Source organism: Limulus polyphemus, unplaced genomic scaffold, assembly GCF_000517525.1.
Source record: "Limulus polyphemus unplaced genomic scaffold, Limulus_polyphemus-2.1.2 Scaffold387, whole genome shotgun sequence".
Classification (NCBI taxonomy): domain Eukaryota; kingdom Metazoa; phylum Arthropoda; class Merostomata; order Xiphosura; family Limulidae; genus Limulus; species Limulus polyphemus.
This window is the reverse complement of record NW_013665997.1, coordinates 122,444-141,446: the sequence shown is the minus strand read 5'-3', so window position 1 is coordinate 141,446 and position 19,003 is coordinate 122,444.

The window sequence follows — 19,003 nt, the reverse complement described above, 5'->3', positions numbered from 1 at the left end:
CTTGGGCTACTCTTTTACCAACGAATAGTGGGATTGACCGTCACATTATAACGCTCCCACTTATTTATTATGACTTTGGAAATTGTAACAATCTACTAATATTTTGTGTTTTTCCTATACTTTCCTGCATCATAATTATTGATTTCAAGTAAATCTTCAATCCTTAGCATAGTATACGATTATTTATCTTCCAAACATAGGACAATAGGGACTGAAATTCATATTTTCTGAGTTTATCCAATGCCTTAATTGCCATTCACAATACTCGAGGGAAACATTTGAGAAGCTTCGATGTTTTTTACTGTTTTTCGTTTTCGAGCAGTTACGGTATTTTGAGTTTGTCCTAGATTTCTAAACAGCGCAAGAAACTCAAAATATAAGTTTGTATAAAAGAACTCCTTTTGTAATAACATTACGCACACAGAAATAAGTCATATATCAAAACTATGATTGGAACAACGAATAATCAAAACCAGAGAAAAACGCAAAATATTAAATTGAATGATGAGCGTAAAAACTATTTCACATATTGAAACAATCATTCTCGTTACTTACGCCCCCTTACCCTCAGTGGCTCGGCAGCAAGTCTGAAGGCTTATAACGCTAAAACAGGGTTTCGATACCCGTAATAGGCACAACACAGCCCATTGTGCAGCTTTGTGTTTAATTACAAATAAGGCCCGGCATGGCCAGGTGGTTAAGGCGCTCGACTCGAATCCCCGTTACATCAAACATGCTCGCCCTTTCAGCCGTGGGGGCGTTATAATGTGATGGTCAATCCCACTATTCGTTGGTAAAAGAGTAGCCCAAGAGTTGGCGGTGGGTGGTGATGACTAACTGCCTTCCCTCTAGTCTTACACTGCTAAATTAGGAACGGCTAGCGCAGATAGCCTCGTGTAGCTTTGCGCAAAATTCAAAACAAACAAACAGTTACAAATAATCTCGTTACTTGACGATACTATAAAATATACTAAATGTAAGAACAATTTTTATTTCATAAAGTAGCAACATCATGCAGTATCGTGTTGCTAAACTGATATACGTGTATCTGAAACCAGTAACTGGAAACGCATTAGCTTATATCACAATTATTGAGTGGAACTTGTATTACGACTTATTAAAAAGAGTAGAAATACATATACATGTTATATACACCTCTTTGTACCATGTACAGAAACCAAAAAAAATCAATAAATAAATACTGACAAGAGTTGAAGAACACTTGATGAACTTGTTCATATTTATCGTTGAATATGCTTTTTCCCAGCCTACTGAAACTAAATTATAAAAGCTATATAAAGATGACATTGAAATCGATTATTTCACTAGCAATTTCCCTTTTCATAATTACGTTTATTTAATTGAACTTGGAGGTTAATGAGAAATCGACCAACTTTTCACAGAATGCAGAAACCTAATGAATACGTAAGAATGAGTGCAAACGACGGCTGAATACCGAAATTTATCATTTAAAATCCTTAGTTATGCATAGGAGATGTGTCACCATCGTTCTAGTTACAAACTGCGAATTAGTAGCATTGAATGTTGAAACTATTTCATCATTTCAGTAATACAATTATGACTAGCAGTTAATAGCAGCCTGTCGTTGCACACTCCTTTCTCGTATATTAATTAATATTATATATATATATTGTTCTTTGGAAGTATGTCGTATCAGAATTAGTTCTGAAGAAACAATGGCGATATCCATTAATTCATAGTTAATTTTACGTCATGTAATCTTTTTTTTTATATTTACATTTAACAGAAATACCAATCCCAAACTTCAAGGAGATGCGTATCAGAACACAAAATACATTCCTCCTTCTTCTAACATGAAGAATGAAGTTATTAGTTTCAACAGGAAATGTTGAAATTTCCTGCACACACAGAGTTTTCCATTCTTTTATGCTCTAAGCGTGCCAACATATTATATGTAATAATGAGCCCCATTCTTTTTTCCTACAATATAGTATAACTAAGATGTAATTATTTTGTAATAGATGTTCCTACAATAGAGTATAACTAATATGTATTTTTTTCCACTTGTGTAGAGTTAGTTAGTTAAGTGTGGGGCAGTGAATAGTTCGAGTACTTATAGTGTATGCAAACAAATAAATTTTAAGCACTTAATACTTAATTTTTATACTTGCACCATAATGACAAAACCAAAACCAAAATTGAAACATAATCATGTTAAGTTTTTTATTCTCCTACTCATTAATTTCATAAAACAGGAAACGTAAAAAATTCGACAAATGAACTAAACATTGAAAATGTGCTACCTGAGCACACGCACAGGATAAGACAGATCATTATTACAAATAATATGTTGTCACGCTTAGGGCGTAAAAGAATGGAGCTCATTATTACATATAATATATTGGAACGCTTAGAGCATAAAATAATGGAACTCATTAGTACATATAATATGCTGGCACGCTTAGAGCGTAAAAGAATGGAGCTCATTATTATATATAATATGTTGGGACGCTTAGACCGTAAAAGAATGGGGCTCATTATTACATATAATATGTTGGCACGCTTAAAGCGTAAAAGAATGGAGCTCTTATTACACATAATATGCTGGCATGCTTAGAGCGTAAAAGAATGGAGCTCATTATTACACATAATTTGCTGGCACGCTTAGAGTGGAGTATAACTAAGATGTAATTATTTTGTAATAGATGTTTCTACAATATAGTATAACTAAGATGTAATTATTTTGTAATAGATGATATTGTAGAAACATCTATTACAAAATAATTACATCTTAGTTTTACTATATTGTAGAAACATCTGTTACAAAATAATTACATCTTAGTTATACTCTATTGTTGGAACATCTATTACAAAATAATTACATCTTAGTTATACTCTATTTTAGGAACATCTATTACAAAATAATTACATTTTAGTTATACTCTATTGTAGACACATCTATTACAAAATAATTACATCTTAGTTATACTCTATTTTAGGAACATATATTACAAAATAATTAGAATCTTCAAAAGGTATTCATTCACAATTTCACTTCAGAATATTTTAAAGCCAAAGAAGAAATTAACTCTATAACTTCTTACTTCATGTTGGTTCTTCACACAACACACATAAAACGTCCTCCGGTGTGGCAGCGGTAAGTCTATAACGTCTTACTTCATGTTGATTCTTCACACAAACACATATAAAAAGTGTCTCGGTGTGAGAGCGGTAAGTCTATTACGTCTTACTTCATGTTGATTCTTCACACAAACACATATGAAAAGTCTCTCGGTGTCAGAGCGGTAAGTCTACAAACTTACAAAGCTAGCATCTGGGGTTCGATTTCTCGTAGACAACACAATAGATGATCCAATGTGGCTTTGCTCCCAAATAAATACACACACATATAAATAAGAAGCTGAGAAGTAACTAACTATCTTTTATTTGTCACTTACAAATAGCTTAATTAAATGAAAAAAATATTTTTATGGGTATATTTAAAAAATCAGTACCCACTCATAATTGATTAAACTTCAATGCTAACAAAACAACAATTCGAATTAATTGAGGCACCTTACGAATTGATTGGTAGATAAAAATCACTCAAATTCTTCTGACTGGAACAAAGAGTGTGTCTATAAGTAGATTAATCATTTAAATCACTGTTTACTTAAGGTATTAATTATACTCTCTCATCAAAACCACGGTTTATTTGTTAAGATTTCTTTTTTTTTGTTTATCATGTTTGAAATTTATCATACTATGATGTGCAGTACATTTTCCTTGCATATAACCAAATTCATATGTTAATCAGATAAATTCTTTCATGTTTTGTTTTGCAGTTAAATAATGTAGTCGTAAGTGAACACTTCCAGTTATATTTATGTACAACTACACCAGTCTTTAGTTAGTTCAAAATTATTGTCGATTTATGATAAAAAAGTATTATACGGCAACTTTAACAACATATTTGGTTATAATTATGGTTCTATTTTCAAGCTCTACCAATAAAAACAGTTGTTGCGATTTCTTCATTTGACCATAAAAATATCAACCACGGTATGGATCAAAACAGTTTCACTCGAGGACATTTGAACTTTATAAAAACAATATTTTATATCTGCTAACGCTCATGAAGCTACACTCTCTATCGCATGTCGTGTTTGCTGTGATATATATATATATATATCGTTTGTTTATTTTGCTAAATTTCGTGTATAGATCATCGAGGGCTATCTGTGCAAGTCGTCCCCAGTTTTGAAGTGATAGACTACAGATAAGGCAGCTAGTCAATAATACCCACAGTCAACTTTTGGGCTACACCAATCAATATGTTCTTTATTTTTAAAGCAGAAAAACATTAATCAACTTAGTATACTTCTTATGAAAAATAATGGGATTGAATGTCACATTATAACATCTCAAAAACTGAAAGCTGAGCATTTACGGTTATGGCATTCGATTCTGCAACCCGAACGTTACAAGTTGAGTGCTCTAACCAGTTTTTTTTACATTGTTAATGTACTTCTTGGGTTATAAACCCTGAAAATAATTTCCACAAACTATCTGCTGTGCCTTGGACAATGACTCCCAAAACCCACGTTTAAATACAAACGAAGGAGTAGAAATCCATTGATTCCTCATCTGGGGACTTACCATGATGCTATTTCTTCAGCTATCTTTCTCATGAAAATAACCATTAATGATTTCAAGGTATAGCTGGAAGCTTTTGAGCCTTCAACGTAACATTATTTGTAGACTTTATCTCTTTTCTCGATAACTGTACCAAGAGTTATGTACAGGTTCATTACAAACTGTTTGGGGTTGAGAGGTCTTTTTGATAACTAACTGTATACTTCACATTACGGACGACGGAGTTCCCTAAACTGGATTGCGATGTGGTTTTCAGAGCCTATTATTCTTCTAAAAGCTCTTCTTAAGAGATTTTCGACTTCAATAGGGAGCGTTGATGGCTCTCTCTATTCGAAAACTTTCTTTATTTGAATCTATATCGTTTAGCAATCTCTATGTAAGGATGTTGTTGTTTTTATATTAAAAAAACTGCAAAATATTTATTCATACATAAGAATAGCCGTGGCGGCATTGCTCTGTCGCATATGGCACCATGGCTCATATCTTCAAAACATTGTCATTGCTTTAGTATATGAAGATTTTTTTAAAAGTGTGTGGGTTTACCATACCTATAAAATAAAACTTAAAGAACCCATTGGGTTTAGTTCAAACTTGCTTATGATAACTGAATCAATCTCTTTAAGCTTCATTGCCTATTTGTTTTTTTAACACACACGGCCAATTTAAGACCATAAACTACCAAGTAGTACAAGCATATGTCTTCACTCATGTCAAACTCGAATGTATTGGTCTTGACTTCGTTTTTTCTTTAAATAACTAGAATCTTCGACAAATATTCCTCAGAGGTGAAATCAATCATCGCTATGATGCAGATAAAAAATTCAAGTTACAGCAAAGTATACTTAAGACAGAATATCCATGATGTTAATTGATTAATCTCACGTTTGCGAAGCGGGGTCCAGAAAAAAAACTGTAAAATCCGAGTAAGACAGAATCTCCTCTTAAGAAATAATCTGGGCATCATTTGTTAGCGTCACTTAATATCAATGAAGACATATTTCTATGATCTCATAACATAAGTTAAAATCTTTGAATATTACCAAGTTTAATTCCATGGGTTTTTCATGTAAAGCACTAATGAGATAATTTAGCTTCTTTTTACACTGTAGTCCTTATAACAAGAAACGTGATTACTACTTGACTTCCTTTTCTGGGTTCACTGCTAATGAAAAAGAAATCGCTTGCTTTAGTGAAATTACACTACTTTCGGCATTAAACGCTAATTAGTTATATCAATCTAAAACAAAAAGACTGACTACAATATATATTTGTTTGAAACAGTAAAGGATAAATATGATATTTTAAAACACCTTAAATCTGCATTTATCTACTTTTACCGAAAGTGTTTAAAAGTTACGTAATAAGTGTTATCGCTCTAAAGATGGAATCTCATCTTAACTGTAGATTATCAATCTAAAGAAACTGGTCAATTCTCAATTTTTAGATATAGGCAAATATAAAGTATATATATATATATATATATATATAATTAATAATAAAAATAATAATTGTAAAATTATTTGTATGAGGGCGAAGTTTCAGCACCTCATAACAATAAAAAATATGAATATCTTCAGTTGAAGCAGGTTAACTAGAAAGGTTAAATTAAAGAGACAACTAATAATATATCTTTACAATTTGAATTTTTACATTTGATATAACTATAAAGTTGTATTTTATTTTATTTTTGACGCTCATTTAGTTTTCTAATAATCAAAATAATTAATAGCTTTAATTGTTTGTTTAATTTAACTTGTTACAACTTAAAAAATAATAATAATTCATATTTTCAATTTAACTTGTTACAACCGAATATATTTATGTAGTATATACTTATTTAGGCTAAGAGGGAAGTTATTGGTAAAGTTACAGCTAATAGACGGAAGTTATTGGTAATGCTACAGCTAATAGAGAGAAGTTATTAGTAAAGTTACAGCTAATAGAGAGAAGTTATTGGTCAAGTTACAGCTAACAGAGAGAAGTTATTGGTAAAGTTTCAGCTAATAGAGAGAAGTTATTGGTAAAGTTTCAGCTAATAGAGGGAAATTATTGGTAATGTTACAGCTAATAGAGGGAAGTTATTGGTAAAGTTACAGCTAACAGAGGGAAGTTATTGGTAAAGTTTCAGCTAATAGAGGGAAATTATTGGTAAAGTTACAGCTAACAGAGAGAAGTTATTGGTAAAGTTTCAGCTAATAGAGGGAAGTTGTTGGTAAAGTTACAACTAACAGAGGGAAGTTATTGGTAAAGTTACAGCTAATAGAGGGAAGTTATTGGTAAAGTTACAGCTAATAACCGTTGGTCTTTAAGGTAATATAAGTTCTAACTCAAATAAACATTTTTCGTGACAGATTCCACAGCAAGAATACAAACGTAAATGCTACAGTATATTCTCAGAAATAATAAAGCTACTTACATAATCCGTGGATTGAAATGGACCTGTTATTACTGTTCAATATGTTAAACTGTTGTGAGAAAGAGGTAAAAATGTTAACAATGGAGTTCTTATATGTGCGAAATTCATAACAAATAAACAAAATATAAAAGACTAATAAGTTATATATACTTTTGTACACACCACTATATTTAATATCTTACTTATTTATTCTCATAGAGCTGTAAAATGTTGAATTTACTAGACCATTACTTTAATGATAGTAGTGTTATAGCACAAACCACCTGGTTATGATAACAACGCAACCCACACCTAAAAGCCTCCCTGCTTTTAACTGAGTTATAATGTAATATTACTTTAAGATTGTACGCTATGATCACGTTAATGTTTATAAGAACTAGAATAGGAAGTCTGTTCAATAACCAATACTCTAAATTGGTATTTTCAGCTAATTAATAAGTATACTTGGACTACAAAATCATTTACATCGTCTCCAGTAGATCAGCGGTAAGTTTTTAACTTACAATGCTAAAATCTGTAGTTGGCAGAGCACACATAGTCCGTTTGTGTAATCGTGTTTATTGTTTATTTGTAATTAAGTAGAAAGCTACACAATGGGCTATCTGTGCTCTGCCCACCACGGGTATCAAAACCCGGATTCTAGCGCTGTAAGTCCACAGACATACCTCTGTGCCACTGGAGGGCCCGTTTGTGTAACGTTTCCCTAAAAAATCAACAGTGACAATTCTGTTTATACCAGGTACAAAATTCAAATACAAACCCTATTAATTGATATTTATGCAATACCCGAAGATTGCCTTAGGGCAAGTGAAATAATTTAGAACTCAAACAGTATAAATATTCAAAGGCTATTTAATACACCCATTAAGTGCTAAAAGGCATAAAGAGGTAAGTTAACACTTTTTTTAACTTTCAGTTCACACTTCATATTATAACGGATGGTATTGTTCTATAATAAGGGGCAACTTCATTTGCTTGATACTTACAAAACAAGAGTATTGAAGATCCAGTAAAATGTTGTGGTGTACAGGAGGACATAAAAACAACAATTAAAATACATGAATTAAGTATATTAGCTCCGCAGGATTGACTGTTCGTTTGTTTTTATTCAAAATGCAAACACTTACAAAAACCATAAACCTGGCAGTAATATACTATAGTTTCACTGAATCTTTTTTCTTTAACTTTATAACATCTCAGAAAAAGCTATATAGAAAAGTTCGCTTAAGAATAGCCATTGCATTCATATTCTTAAAACTAAGAGACATAATTAACTAATAACCTAAGAGAATGTAGTATAAATAACACACAAACATTAAATAACCAAATCTGCATTCAAAGTCACTTGCTCAAGAAACACAATTTTGTTTTGTCTTTACTCAAATTCGAAAGTCCTGTCGCTTGACAAGCATGCAGAACACGCCTTTATTTTGTAGTTGTAAACACAAGAGTGCAATTACATGACAATTCATCTGCCATGAAGCTATTAGCATAACGAATTGAACCCTACATCGCTACCCTCTATCTAGTTCTTATTTACAAAACATAGTTAATGATGTACACAAGCAAAGTAGCTATAAGCTTATGTATATATATATATATATTCATATTCTGTCCTTTTTTGAAGAAATTATAGTTTTTCTTCCTTTGCCAGAACCGAGTTTGAACTAATGGTTAGTGTGCTGATCTGTGTTATATTTTAAGTTCTCTAACATCCAACTAATAATGCTGAATGGGTTGATTGAGAGGCCTATTTATGAACGTACTGACGAGTGTATGATCTATAGGAGGCACAGTTTGAATTCCTATTTTCATTGGGCCCTCACCTTCAAGCTCTTAACTGGGCTCTAAAAACTGCTCTGTTTTCTACGATACTGTATTGGCAGTGCAACTTATTGACAATTGTGTACCAATCTTCGAGTTACTCCTCATCCAATGAATTAAAAAAAAAGTCCCTATGTACTAATTATTTTATAAGAATTGCTCCTTATCCAAGGGCTGTAAGACATTAAGTACGTAGCTATCAAGACTCAGTATCATATGTTAAACTACCTGTTCCTGAGTTCATCCATTTCAAACAACAGATTACTTGAAAACGTTGAGAAAATGGTACACATTCTCTTTAGCTGACCCCTGAACACTGGTGTATTCACCAGTTTCATATAACTAACCTTTCTTAATTGGTAGTGCTCTCACGTATTTTTCATCAGCTTCTCGAGTGCACATTAGAGGAGGTATTTCATCTTATTTCTAAGATCTTGAGATGCACACTTCCTTACATATGTGGCATCCTCCGGTGAAGTCTTGAGCAGAATGCTATGACACTTGTAACTATGCATTATTATTATAACGTAATGTATAGGAGTATGACCTACCATCAAATTCTGAATTGACCTCGGCTACTGAGCATAGCCTCGAGATATTTCCTTCTTCAATGTGTCAAGAGACATAGTTCTGTATCATAATCGTGACACCATGCATAACTTCAACCAGCTGCTTGGGTTGAGTGAGAGAAATATTTTGTTTCTACATTTCCAAAGGGCAAAGAGGAGAAGAAATCTGGTTTATTTTTTCAAATTCATGCAAAACCATAAAGTGCGCAATTCTAGAATCCAACGATCTATATGTCGCTTCCTATTCCGAATGACATTGAAAGAGGAGAAAAACCTCAAACTTACACTAATTTCCTACACGTACCGATGTCTTCCTTTGGTAGTGGTTCGTCCGTCTCATTAAGCAGACAAATATATAGGCAAAAAGTAGAATGAGTTACTAGCCGATTGGCGTGCAACCATTACGTGATTAAAATTTTTAGTACATTTCTAGGACTTTTCTACAAATGTGTTTACAAAAATGTTATACTACATCTAGATCAAATGCACTGAAATTTAGAAAAATATGTTATCTAAGTGCACAAAATATATATTCTATTCTAGTTACTGAATAGTACAATTCGTGATTATTTGAGTAATTACAGCTGTTGGTCATAAGGTACAAGGTTCGGACCTCGTTATCGATGAAAACACGCTGTACATTTGGCTGTTGGTGAATTTTACCATTGAAAAGAAATTCTGTTATTTGGTTCAATGTCACAGAAAAATCTGTCTTTTGACGAGTAGTTTGAAATTACAGACCATTGTAACAGACTCGTAAGAGTTTCTGACTTGGTGGTCGTTTTACCCATGTGTGCATAAGATATCATTCAAATTGAATATACCAAATAACAATGTTATTACTTGACTACGAACAAGGTTTTTCCAATATAATAAAATCCTCAACGTATTAGGATGAAAGATAGAAATAGTTACAAGTTTGTTTTAACAAAAAAGAACATGCTTAAAACTGCTGTGTTTGTGTGATGAACAAGTAAAACACTTCTGTTTTGTAATGTGCATAACATAGACAGGTATAACTTTGTCGTAGTTTCCAACTAAAACTTAGATGATGTATAGGATTATCACTGTTTAACTTCAAATATTTATCAAATATTTTCAAACCGCGGTGAATTTAAAATAATATAACAAGCACAAGTTTATAACATAAAATTATAATAAAGTATATATTAAATATTTAGATAACACAGTACTTTCAAATAGTGGATATCTACTTTATTATAATATGTAATAATAAAATATAAAATAATAAAATTATAATAAAGTATATATTAAATATTTAGATACTACAGTACTTTCAAATGGAAGATTGCAGGTAACAAAGCTTCAAAAATTTTATAGTTGAAACAATCTGTTAATTGATCAGGGTGTTTGTATCGAAACCCGGTTTCTAGAGTTGTAAGTCAGCAGACATACCGCTGCGCCACTGAGGGGCGATCAGGGTGTTAAAAGTGATGATTTTAAAACAAATAGCACACCTTTTGTTAATGTTACCAGGTACTGAGATGGTATTTCATATCAGTAAACTACTTGTACCAGAAACAATTACGGGAAATGATAGCCATAGCAGAAAATAAGTAGATTAAAATTGATTACGATTTTATATTTAGTTTAGTATACTTTTTATCATTTCGGGTATTAATGACAGTTGATTCTTTGAATCGGGTAGTTTTATTTACTTTCACGATCGAAGCTCGAATTCTGTTATTTTCACAGTTGAAGGTGAAGGTACAGTGCGCTCATCTTCTGATTAAGAGCTGATTTTCTTAGCTTAATGACAAGAGGTTTTAGCAGTTCTAGCTCTTTTATTCGCCTGCAGGTGTACAATGGATCAACCAGTAGAAGGATCTGCAGTCTAATAAAAGAACATTGTGACGTTAAACCTTACACCATAAGTATTACCAAACACTGTCTAACCAAATGTGATGTAGTGTCTAGCTCCAGTTTCCATTCCTGGGAATAATTTCAGTTCAGATCACTAGTCATCACAGGAAAAATATTCACTTTGCAATCTAAACAGAAAAAAAAAAATCACTTCCTTTGTGTTGCTCATTTTATCTTCCTCAAAAACTACCTTATATAGACGAAAGTAATTAATAATACTTTGAAACCTCGTTTGTTTGTTGCTTATTTTATCTTGCTTAAAGCTTTTGAGAAAAACATCTTATATAGATGAAAGTAATTAATAATACTTTAAAACGTCGTTTGTGTGTTGTTTACTTTATCTTCCTTAAAGCTTTTGAGAAAAACATCTTATATAGATGAAAGTAATTAATAATACTTTAACACATCGTTTGTGTGTTGTTTATTTTATCTTCCTTAAAGCTTTTGAGAAAAACTTCTTATATAGATGAAAGTAATTAATAATACTTTAACACGTCGTTTGTGTGTTGTTTATTTTATCTTCCTTAAAGCTTTTCAAAAACCACCTTATATAGACGAAAGTAATTAATAATACTTTAACACATCGTTTGTGTGTTGTTTATTTTATCTTCCTTAAAGCTTTTGAGAAAAACTTCTTATATAGATGAAAGTAATTAATAATACTTTATCACGTCGTTTGTGTGTTGTTTATTTTATCTTCCTTAAAGCTTTTGAGAAAAACATCTTATATAGATGAAAGTCATTAATAATATTTTAACACGTCGTTTGTGTGTTGTTTATTTTATCTTCCTTAAACCTTTTGAAAAACCACCTTATACAGACGAAAGTAATTAATAATACTTTAACACGTCGTTTGTGTGTTGTTTATTTTATCTTCCTTAAAGCTTTTCAAAAACCACCTTATACAGACGAAAGTAATTAATAATACTTTAACACGTCGTTTGTGTGTTGTTTATTTTATCTTCCTTAAAGCTTTTCAAAAACCACCTTATACAGACGAAAGTAATTAATAATACTTTAACACGTCGTTTGTGTGTTGTTTATTTTATCTTCCTTAAAGCTTTTCAAAAACCACCTTATATAGACGAAAGTAATTAATAATACTTTGACACGTCGTTTGTGTGTTGTTTATTTTATCTTCCTCAAAACTTTTCAAAAACCACCTTATATAGACGAAAGTAATTAATAATACTTTGACACGTCGTTTGTGTTCATTTAGTTCCGGGAATCTACAAAGAATGTACAAAAGTAAATAGCCATACATTTCTGCTTATTTAAGGCTTAGCAGTCGATATGTCAGGTTTCATGTATAACAAAATTCCAAAAAAGTTCTCTTATCATCAGAAATATATTAGTGAGAAGGCCCACCACACCTGTGTTTCGGATGTTATTATATTGGTAGAATAAGATGAAAAGTTATTGTTCAATCATTCTTCTCACAGTGATAATAATTGTCGTGAGCTTAGTCACAAATAAAATAAGAAAATATATTGTTCTGTATTAGCAGTTGTAGGATTTCTGATGAGACTCTAGAACGCTGAATGAAATATACATTTGAACTTTTCGAAACTATTACTTTACTGAATTTGTGTATTTTATGAATGTTAACGTATAATCTTCTGTAACAGGAAACACGTTGAATAAGAAATACATAACTTTTTCTAATTCATGGCCGACTACTTCTCACTGGCACTATGAATGAAAACGTACGAACAGCGTATCTATGTCTAATTATAAATTCTGGAAAACAGTTTCATCTTGATGGAACATACTAAATAAGGTCCAAGATTAAGTGGGAGTACAGTAATATTATATGTTTTTTTGTTTGGAATTAAGCACAAAGCTACACAATGGGCTATCTGTGCTCTGCCCACCATGGGTATTGAAACCCGGTTTCTAGCGTCGTAATTCCGCAGACATATCGCTGTGCCACTGGGGGGCAATATTATATGTAAGATGTAAGTGTGAAATACAACAAGATCTTTTATACTTTTATTTCATTTCTTTAAAGAGAGTATGGAATGTTAATACCTCAATGCAAAGTTCAATGTAGCAAATATAAAACAAGGATCAGTTTTCCTTCAATAAGGTAATGTAATATAGACAAGAAGCTCCAGAAAATGAAAAGGAAGCACCGAGTCTTTGTGGACCAAAAATTAGAAATCACGTTTTATTTACAACTGATATTTAATATTTCATTTATGAGTTGGGACTGTCTTCCTAAATATCTTATATTCTTTCACTTGTGACATAATTCTAGCACAATGTCAGAAATGTATTTTCAACTTTGAGAAATGTTTTAGATTATATATATATTTTTGTAAATAACTTATGAGTAACTTATTCCACATGTTTCAGAAATAATTTTGATTCAACAATTTAATATTTACCCATTTGCCTTCCCTTTTTCTGTTATACGTCTGTTCTACTTCTATTATACATATCATTTTTATCGCATAAGGCATCTTTACAATTTTCGTTTCTGTATTTAAGAATAAGTTTCATTTTATTTGTTAACCATTGAAATTCTGGAAAGGGCTTTCATTTCCTTTTCAGGATTTACTTGCGTCACTACTTTTGCACCCATCCCATTCATTCGTGAGCGTAACATGAATTCAATGGCGCATTCACTTTTTAATGGGTTTTCGATTCCTTTTCCAAGTAATGTCATCTTTAATATACATCATAATCACGATTTTTAAAGCAAAAAACAATAATAAATTTCTAAATAATTCCGAAATGTATCATTTTAGTGTATTTGTTTCGTTCTTCTTTTTTTTTTATCTTCTTTCCAGGAAAGCTGAACTCTTTGATACGATATCAAATGCATGTAGTATATCCAACAAACCATTGTGAATGTATATTTAAAGACTCCACTGTTCTTTCGTAGCGTGGTACGCGAGTGCATCAAAAAGGAAAATCACTAATTTGGGTCTAAAGATATGCATAACTAATATATCAACTTAATCCTTGTCTTTCTTAACTCGTACATATCTCTAGAATAATTAGTTTAATTTTGAATGTATATGCATTTAGATCAGTTAACTTACAATATATATATATAGTACCTTGTCTATTACCAATAACAAACAGGTTTGTTCCTTGATTCACAAATGAGCGTTTGTTCGAAACGTCGTCAAGAAAATATAAATAAATACTTTCAAGGCGATTTATCTTTAAAAGTCTATCTGCTTTATTTTATCACACACGCATTTTTAATTTTGGTTTTTCCATTGTTCTATGGGTAGCTGAGTTCAATTCTTTATAGGCCTAATTTATAAATTTTGATATATATATATGATATATAACTGATATTATAATATAACTGATTTTATAGCATAACAGGTTCTATTCAGATGAAGCCCTAAAATAAAGCTAATAATAACATAAACTATTTCACAAGAAAATTGAAAAGTAACCTTGACAAAAATAATAAAAAAAAACATGTAAAATAATTACAAGTCTGCAGTACATTGAAATGGTATATTAAAACTGTGTGTAGTGTGACACACCTCGAAGCTGGATCATGAACGTGGATCCGTCTATGACACAATGGACTCTCATACTTGAGAACTACTGAAAGCATCAGAAAATTATATAGCCTGTGTGCTATTTTATGCTGCGTATAAGCATATTTTATTCTCATAAATTAATCATTTTAAACTGAAGAAAATATTGTTTTTCGTTTTATCCTTGAAGTTGTACTAAGAAATAAATATATTAAACAATCCCATTCTTATATATTTTATAACATTTCCAGCAATACCTAAGTATTTTTTATGGTTATAAAATCTGAAAGAAGATAATAATATGTATAATATTTATCTCGTGGTTTATAAATATAAACTATTTTTCATGGAGCACGTTTACTAGGTTATTTATATTCTAATGAACGAAGGTTGCCTTATTTAGCACCATTTACTGACTTTAATTATAAATGCAATTATCTAGTTATCATAACATATTTTTTCATCATTTTACTTCACGACACATGCTAACACCTTCCACTACTTTTACTAATAATGTACACATGCTAACACCTTCCACTACTTTTACTAATAATGCACACATGCTAACACCTTCCACTACTTTTACTAATAATGCACACATGCTAACACCTTCCACTACTTTTACTAATAATGTACACATGCTAACACCTTCCACTACTTTTACTAATAATGCACACATGCTAACACCTTCCACTACTTTTACTAATAATGTACACATGCTAACACCTTCCACTACTTTTACTAATAATGTACACATGCTAACACCTTCCACTACTTTTACTAATAATGTACACATGCTAAAACCTACCACTACTTTTACTAATAATGTACACATGCTAACACCTTCCACTACTTTTACTAATAATGTACACATGCTAACACCTTCCACTACTTTTACTAATAATGTACACATGCTAAACCTACCACTACTTTTATTAATCATGTATACATGGTAAACCTACCGATACTTTTATTAATCATGTACACATGCTAAACCTACCACTACTTTTATTAATCATGTATACATGGTAAACCTACCACTACTTTTATTAATCATGTATACATGGTAAACGTACCGATACTCTTAATAATCATGTACACATGCTAAAACTATCACTATATTTATTAGTAATCTTTTTGTCTTCCTTAATCCAGAGAAAATAAAGTGTTTTTACTGCACTACTAAAATGATACTACTTAAGCATTTTACATTAAGCAGACTGTTTATTGCTTAAAGTAAAGAAAAATGTTCTTCTTAGATTATTAAATTAAGTTAAATTGGCCTTATTGTTCCCCCCGTAAATGTCGGAATGTTTTGAGAGAAAAGTTTAATGTCACAAATGTATGAGACTTATTTCCTCGTTGAATTATAGCAAAAACACTATGTATAATATATAGATAGTATTTTTTTATTAAAATGAAACAACTGGATCCGCTCTTAAGTTGTATATAGATAGATAAACTATTGATACATTTAACTTATATTACCTATTATTCATCTAGTAGCACGCACAGTCGGATTTTATCAATGTAAGACTATGGAAAATATACTCAGTTGGAGTATAAAATCTCTGAACACAGTTTTCTCATTATATACAGTGTTAATTTTTTTTAATACAGACTCAGTCTTTTCTAAAACTAACGTAAAATAAAATGAAAAGCAAATCACAAAACTTTTCATAAGTTTTCCCAGTGACTAAATAGTGCATCATATGATATTTCTTAGGCATAAACTTCAGCGTATGGTTAGAGAGGACCCAGAATCTAATAAAGAAACTCACCTGTCATTTGAACTGCAAGCTCAGCTCCAAGAACCAAACATCATTAACCTGTTCTATGCTGTTTTTGCCTGACGAGGGAAACAGATCGTTAGGGTGGTACATTTTTTTGATGTGTTATGCAACGTTATGGCTTCAAAACAATTATATCTATTTCAATGGTTTAAATTAGAAGTAATTAACTGAAAACAGTTTATTTCTTTACAAATATAAACATTTCCAAAATAATTACGTGGTATGTGTCTTATATTACTTCTCACGATATCAATTTCTCTATAGTTTTCAAATACGTTAGGTACAAATGGATGTCATCTGGTATTCCATTCTGTGTATGCTATATATATGGTAGCATGTACAAATATGGTATCATTTTCCTGGCTTGAACATACTATTTTCTTAAAACGTTTAATAGCTAATAAAAAGAAATGTGATACACAGTGCATTAAATACGACGTAACGATCGAAGATATGGATACAACCTTCGTAGCACCCCAGTGGCACAGCAGTACGTCTAAGGACTTATATTGCTAGAAACCGGGTTTCATTATCCGTGGTGGGCAGAGCACAGCTAGCCCTTTGTGTAGCTTTGGGCTTAATAAGAAACAACAACCTGCGTAAAATATTCTTATCTTTTTGGAACATTTTATGATGGTTATGTAAAGTAAATATTTCGAATAATACGGGTTCTGATCACACTTGAACGGTTTTGTGTACTTAGGTTTAGGTTGTATTATTTACAAATATATATTAAAACATTTTAACTTCGTTCATGGTATCCTATGTATTTCATAGAAAAAAAGCTTGATATTCATTTTAATTTTTATTATACTTAATATCTTATGAAATTGTAATGCTGCAAAAGATGTAATTAGAGAAAACTGTAACGCTTTTCCATAAGTGTTTCATGAGAGTCTTTTTATCTTATAACAAGAAAATATCAATAACAGGAGCAACCATTTAATTCTTATATTTATTAGAACTATAAACAATGCCAGTAAATAATAGTTGGGTTAAGAACGATTTTTAAATTCTATAAGCAAACTTTTGATTTGACAGTGAATCAATACTGTTGGTATTATTGTGGTACAAGTGGTAACATTACCAGCTCGTTGAGTAAAATTTACCCCACCCAGCAAGGGACATTAAACTGCTCACATGTTAGTTTAAGTTTTTTTTTTTTTAGTTGTGAAAAACTTAGCAATATAAACTTTGAGGTTAATAAAACAATTTATTTACTGAACGCAAACATTCATACTTCTTTATGAGGTTATGAGGTGAGAGACAAATTGATAATGAATGTTACGGAAAATATTATATAGCGTGGAATAATTAAGAGATAAACGTATAGCAGGTGGCGCATTATAGCAATTAAATAATTATATCTAAACACGTGATTAATTATAACGAAAACTTCATATAAACTCGTGCATTATTTACACGTGCATATAATTATATTGGTCATTAAAAGATCAATTTAATGTAAATCTAACAGGATCAAAGGAACACAAAATATACAAGTAACTGATACACAATGTTAAGACAACGTAATTTTATTTTGTAATTCATTGAAGTAAGTTATTATGTACATGGCTTCCTTCTTTCACTTCTTGTATTGTTTGGTTCACTGTTAATAATTTCTATTTTATTTTTTTATTTCTTTATTACAGCTGAACGAGTGTTCAACAATAGTTGTTTTTGCCTCATCATATATAGTAGTAGGTGATATTTTGTATTCTTTAAAATGGACCTGAGGAGATCCACTGGTTTCACTAATGAACACCTATCCACAGTAATATTTTACTCTCTGAATAATATTTCATATCGGATCGGGTCGTATAAGGTCTTTTGTTTTGGCTAAAATGTCTTTTAAAGTTCTGTTCTATTTTAAAGATGACACGAATACCATGTTTTCAACAAATATGTTGATTATGTACAAATTTTAGAAGAATGTGCAATATGACAGTTGGTGTATTTTTCCTTCTTGCTTTACATTTTTTGTTCCTTAGTAGTTGTTGATTGTTGGTTGACAAAAATCGTTTTGACATTGTGAAATGTGACGTAGTTCTTTAATCAAACACTTGAGAGGATAAAGACGGAGGGCTAAGGACAAGAGACGCAATTATTCATCTTTTTTTTTTACTTTTTATGGTTGTAATAAAATAATTCTAAATACTGATATATATGTGTTAGTTTTCTATATATATATTTGCGAGTAGTTTTGGTTGCATTTTATTAACTGAGTATCAAGGAAAGGAAGTTGATTTTCATTTTCTACGGCAGTTGTGAAATGGATATGTAAATGCTGTTTGAAAGAACAGATAGCAGAACACTTTGAACCATGGTTTCAAATCACAAAGCTGTACAAGCGTAAGGAGAGTTTCAAAC